Source organism: Salvelinus namaycush, unplaced genomic scaffold, assembly GCF_016432855.1.
Source record: "Salvelinus namaycush isolate Seneca unplaced genomic scaffold, SaNama_1.0 Scaffold773, whole genome shotgun sequence".
In the NCBI taxonomy this organism is placed as follows: domain Eukaryota; kingdom Metazoa; phylum Chordata; class Actinopteri; order Salmoniformes; family Salmonidae; genus Salvelinus; species Salvelinus namaycush.
This window is the reverse complement of record NW_024061501.1, coordinates 98,801-104,800: the sequence shown is the minus strand read 5'-3', so window position 1 is coordinate 104,800 and position 6,000 is coordinate 98,801.

The window sequence follows — 6,000 nt, the reverse complement described above, 5'->3', positions numbered from 1 at the left end:
TATCCTGTCCAGTCCAGTAGCCTACACTCTCCTGTCCAGTAGCCTACACTCTCCTGTCCAGTAGCCTACACTATCCTGTCCAGTCCAGTAGCCTACACTCTCCTGTCCAGTAGCCTACACTCTCCTGTCCAGTAGCCTACACTCTCCTGTCCAGTCCAGTAGCCTACACTCTCCTGTCCAGTAGCCTATACTCTCCTGTCCAGTAACCTACACTCTCCTGTCCTGTCCAGTAGCCTACACTCTCCTGTCCAGTAGTCTACACTCTCCTGTCTAGTAGCCTACACTCTCCTGTCCAGTAGCCTACACTCTCCTGTCCAGTCCAGTAGCCTACACTCTCCTGTCCAGTAGCCTACACTCTCCTGTCCAGTAGCCTACACTCTCCTGTCTAGTAGCCTACACTCTCCTGTCCAGTAGCCTACACTCTCCTGTCCTGTCCAGTAGTCTACACTCTCCTGTCTAGTAGCCTACACTCTCCTGTCCAGTAGCCTACACTCTCCTGTCCAGTAGCCTACACTCTCCTGTCCTGTCCAGTAGCCTACACTCTCCTGTCCAGTAACCTACACTCTCCTGTCCTGTCCAGTAGTCTACACTCTCCTGTCCAGTAGTCTACACTCTCCTGTCCAGTAGTCTACACTCTCCTGTCCAGTAGCCTACACTCTCCTGTCTAGTAGCCTACACTCTCCTGTCTAGTAGCCTACACTCTCCTGTCTAGTAGCCTACACTCTCCTGTCCAGTAGCCTACACTCTCCTGTCCTGTAGTCTACACTCTCCTGTCCAGTAGCCTACACTCTCCTGTCCAGTAGCCTACACTCTCCTGTCCAGTAGCCAACACTCTCCTGTCCTGTCTAGTAGCCTACACTCTCCTGTCCAGTCCAGTAGCCTACACTCTCCTGTCTAGTAGCCTACACTCTCCTGTCTAGTAGCCTACACTCTCCTGTCTAGTAGCCTACACTCTCCTGTCCAGTAGCCTACACTCTCCTGTCCAGTAGCCTACACTCTCCTGTCCAGTAGCCTACACTCTCCTGTCCAGTAGCATACACTCTCCTGTCCAGTAGCCTACACTCTCCTGTCCTGTCCAGTAGCCTACACTCTCCTGTCCTGTCTAGTAGCCTACACTCTCCTGTCCAGTAGCCTACACTCTCCTGTCTAGTAGCCTACACTCTCCTGTCCAGTAGCCTACACTCTCCTGTCCAGTAGCCTACACTCTCCTGTCCAGTAGCCTACACTCTCCTGTCCAGTATCCTACACTCTCCTGTCCAGTAGCCTACACTCTCCTGTCCAGTAGCCTACACTCTCCTGTCTAGTAGCCTACACTCTCCTGTCCAGTAGCCTACACTCTCCTGTCCAGTAACCTACACTCTCCTGTCCTGTCCAGTAGCCTACACTCTCCTGTCCAGTAGCCTACACTCTCCTCTCCTGTCTAGTAGCCTACACTCTCCTGTCCTGTCCAGTAGCCTACACTCTCCTGTCCAGTAGCCTACACTCTCCTGTCCAGTAGCCTACACTCTCCTGTCCAGTAGCCTACACTCTCCTGTCCAGTAGCCTACACTCTCCTGTCCAGTAGCCTACACTCTCCTGTCCAGTCCAGTAGCCTACACTCTCCTGTCCAGTAGCCTATACTCTCCTGTCCAGTAACCTACACTCTCCTGTCCTGTCCAGTAGCCTACACTCTCCTGTCCAGTAGTCTACACTCTCCTGTCTAGTAGCCTACACTCTCCTGTCCAGTAGCCTACACTCTCCTGTCCAGTCCAGTAGCCTACACTCTCCTGTCCAGTAGCCTACACTCTCCTGTCCAGTAGCCTACACTCTCCTGTCCAGTAGCCTACACTCTCCTGTCCAGTAGCCTACACTCTCCTGTCCTGTCCAGTAGTCTACACTCTCCTGTCTAGTAGCCTACACTCTCCTGTCCAGTAGCCTACACTCTCCTGTCCAGTAGCCTACACTCTCCTGTCCTGTCCAGTAGCCTACACTCTCCTGTCCAGTAACCTACACTCTCCTGTCCTGTCCAGTAGTCTACACTCTCCTGTCCAGTAGTCTACACTCTCCTGTCCAGTAGTCTACACTCTCCTGTCCAGTAGCCTACACTCTCCTGTCTAGTAGCCTACACTCTCCTGTCTAGTAGCCTACACTCTCCTGTCTAGTAGCCTACACTCTCCTGTCCAGTAGCCTACACTCTCCTGTCCAGTAGTCTACACTCTCCTGTCCAGTAGCCTACACTCTCCTGTCCAGTAGCCTACACTCTCCTGTCCAGTAGCCAACACTCTCCTGTCCTGTCTAGTAGCCTACACTCTCCTGTCCAGTCCAGTAGCCTACACTCTCCTGTCTAGTAGCCTACACTCTCCTGTCTAGTAGCCTACACTCTCCTGTCTAGTAGCCTACACTCTCCTGTCCAGTAGCCTACACTCTCCTCTCCTGTCCAGTAGCCTACACTCTCCTGTCCAGTAGCCTACACTCTCCTGTCCAGTAACCTACACTCTCCTGTCCAGTAGCCTACACTCTCCTGTCCAGTAGCCTACACTCTCCTGTCCAGTAGCCTACACTCTCCTGTCCAGTAGCCTACACTCTCCTGTCCAGTAGCCTACACTCTCCTGTCCTGTCCAGTAGACTACACTCTCCTGTCCTGTCTAGTAGCCTACACTCTCCTGTCCAGTAGCCTACACTCTCCTGTCTAGTAGCCTACACTCTCCTGTCCAGTATCCTACACTCTCCTGTCCAGTAGCCTACACTCTCCTGTCCAGTAGCCTACACTCTCCTGTCTAGTAGCCTACACTCTCCTGTCCAGTAGCCTACACTCTCCTGTCTAGTAGCCTACACTCTCCTGTCCAGTAACCTACACTCTCCTGTCCAGTAGCCTACACTCTCCTGTCCAGTAGCCTACACTCTCCTGTCCAGTAGCCTACACTCTCCTGTCCAGTAGTCTACACTCTCCTGTCTAGTAGCCTACACTCTCCTGTCCAGTAGCCTACACTCTCCTGTCCAGTAGCCTACACTCTCCTGTCCAGTAGCCTACACTCTCCTGTCCAGTAGCCTACACTCTCCTGTCCAGTAGCCTACACTCTCCTGTCTAGTAGCCTACACTCTCCTGTCCAGTAGCCTACACTCTCCTGTCCAGTAACCTACACTCTCCTGTCCAGTAGTCTACACTCTCCTGTCCAGTAGCCTACACTCTCCTGTCCAGTAGTCTACACTCTCCTGTCTAGTAGTCTACACTCTCCTGTCTAGTAGCCTACACTCTCCTGTCCAGTAGCCTACACTCTCCTGTCCTGTCCAGTAGCCTACACTCTCCTGTCCTGTCTAGTAGCCTACACTCTCCTGTCCAGTAGCCTACACTCTCCTGTCCAGTAGCCTACACTCTCCTGTCCAGTAGCCTACACTCTCCTGTCCTGTCCAGTAGCCTACACTCTCCTGTCCAGTAGCCTACACTCTCCTCTCCTGTCTAGTAGCCTACACTCTCCTGTCCAGTAGCCTACACTCTCCTGTCCAGTAGCCTACACTCTCCTGTCTAGTAGCCTACACTCTCCTGTCTAGTAGCCTACACTCTCCTCTCCTGTCTAGTAGCCTACACTCTCCTGTCCAGTAGCCTACACTCTCCTGTCTAGTAGCCTACACTCTCCTGTCCAGTAGCCTACACTCTCCTGTCCTGTCCAGTAGCCTACACTCTCCTGTCTAGTAGCCTACACTCTCCTGTCCAGTAGCCTAAACTCTTCCTTTTCTGACAGCTGGAGCTGCAATGTCACCCTCTTCCATGGTTGTTATCTACAAATACATTTGGAGACTGTGTCTTCAATTTACAATGATTACATACAAGATAGCTAGCTATTAGGAATTTTGCTAGCTGATGTCATTTAATTAACTTAGCTAAACAGGGTGTAAAGTTAGCTAGTTAGCTAGTTAGCTAGCTAGCAGCTCAGTTGAGTTAGCCTACAAAGTGGCCTACTGCCTCTGTCTTTTGGGTCCTTACAAAACAAAATAACGGGCAATCTTCACAATTTTTTCTGTGCTAGCAAAGCGTAGCCAGCAGCCCTGTGGACGAATGGAGTGTGTGTATTTGTCACCAGAGCGGTTTAGAACGTGTAGCGACGTTTGACTTTACCAGCGTAATCCACTTTCAATTTCAATAAATATAAATCACAGACTGTCGGCCACACTTGAAAAGCTAGCATAGGCAACAACTACCTGGACGGAAAACAAGGGAGGCATGACAACGACGTGGTTTTGTAGGTCTAGGTAACAAAATGCCCATTACACTTCCGTGGAAATATCTGCAGTCATTGGTCCAATCGCGAATGGACCCCTAGACCCTATGCACTTGTGGAGATCTGATTGGGTTTGATTAATATAAGCAATATGTTGACACTTTCACATTGCCTATCAGAGGGTCCATTGGGGATTGGGCCCTAGACTGAGTAACCTTTTCAGTCACCTTGGTCCTGGATGCTGGGCCACAAAACTGTCACTTCTAGAGTTCCTCTCGTATGTATGTCACCATCTCCTGTCACCCAGTCCTGTGCTGATGACAGAGTGGTCATTGTGGACACTGATATTAGTGACTAACGACCTAGTGGAATAGAGGTGTAACTTGAAAATGAGATTGAATTTAATCTAGCTAGTTGTACAGCGATATTCAGATGGGCTGTAATTAAAGTATAGGGCTACATCCGAAATGGCATGCTATCAGAGGTACTCCACTACGCTGAACAAAAATATAAACTCAACATGTAAAGTGTTGGTCCCGTGTTTAATGAGCTGTAAAAGAAAGATCCCAGAAATGTTCCATACTGTATGCAGAAAAAGCTTATTTCTCAAAAAAATTTGCAATATTTTTTTTTACAAATCTGTTAGTGAGCATTTCCTAAAATAACGTTTCTCACAATAAAAGGCCACTATAAAATGTGCAGTTTTGTCACACAACACAATGCCACAGATGTCTCAAGTTTTGAGGGAGTAGGCAGTTGGCATGTTGACTGCAGGAATGTACACCAGAGATGTTGCCAGAGAATTTGTTAATTTCTCTACCATAAGCCGCCTCCAACATAGTTTTAGAGAATTTGGCAATAAGTCCAACCGGCCTCTCAACCGGAGACCACGTGTTACCAGGTCAGAACTTCCACATCCTGCTTCTTAACCTGCGGGATCGTCTGAGGGTGAAGGGCGAGCCTAATAAATACATTTTTATTGACTGATATTCTTATACACTATATATACAAAAGTATGTGGACCGCTAACTGAAAGCAGTCTTCCCTAACTCAGAGGAGACCCGTGGAACCTCTAGAACCAACCAGTCTAGAGATTTTAACTTAGAGGTGAGGTAGTATGAGAGTTTCTGGAGAAGTGCTTTACATACAAATAATAGCCAACGTTGTTCCTTTCTGGTAGTCAGAGACTCCCAACCAGCAGAACTATATGAGACACTGTTGTTCCCTTCTGGTAGTCAGAGACCCCCAACCAGCAGAACTATATAAGAGACACTGTTGGTCCCTTCTGGTAGTCAGAGACTCCCAACCAGCAGAACTATATAAGAGACACTGTTGTTCCCTTCTGGTAATCAGAGACTACCAACCAACAGAACTATATAAGAGACAATGATGGGCCCTTCTGGTAATCAGAGACTACCAACCAACAGAACTATATAAGAGACAATGATGGGTCCTTCTGGTAATCAGAGACTACCAACCAACAGAACTATATAAGAGACAATGATGGGCCCTTCTGGTAATCAGAGACTACCAACCAACAGAACTATATAAGAGACAATGATGGGCCCTTCTGGTAATCAGAGACTACCAACCAACAGAACTATATAAGAGACAATGAGGCTGAGTGGTATACTGAATCTAGAGGATTTAACACAGAGACTGAGTGGTAGACTGAATCTAGAGGTTTTAAACACAGAGACTGAGTGGTAGACTGAATCTAGAGGTTTTAACACAGAGGCTGAGTGGTAGACTGAATCTAGAGGTTTTAACACAGAGACTGAGTGGTAGACTGAATCTAGAGGTT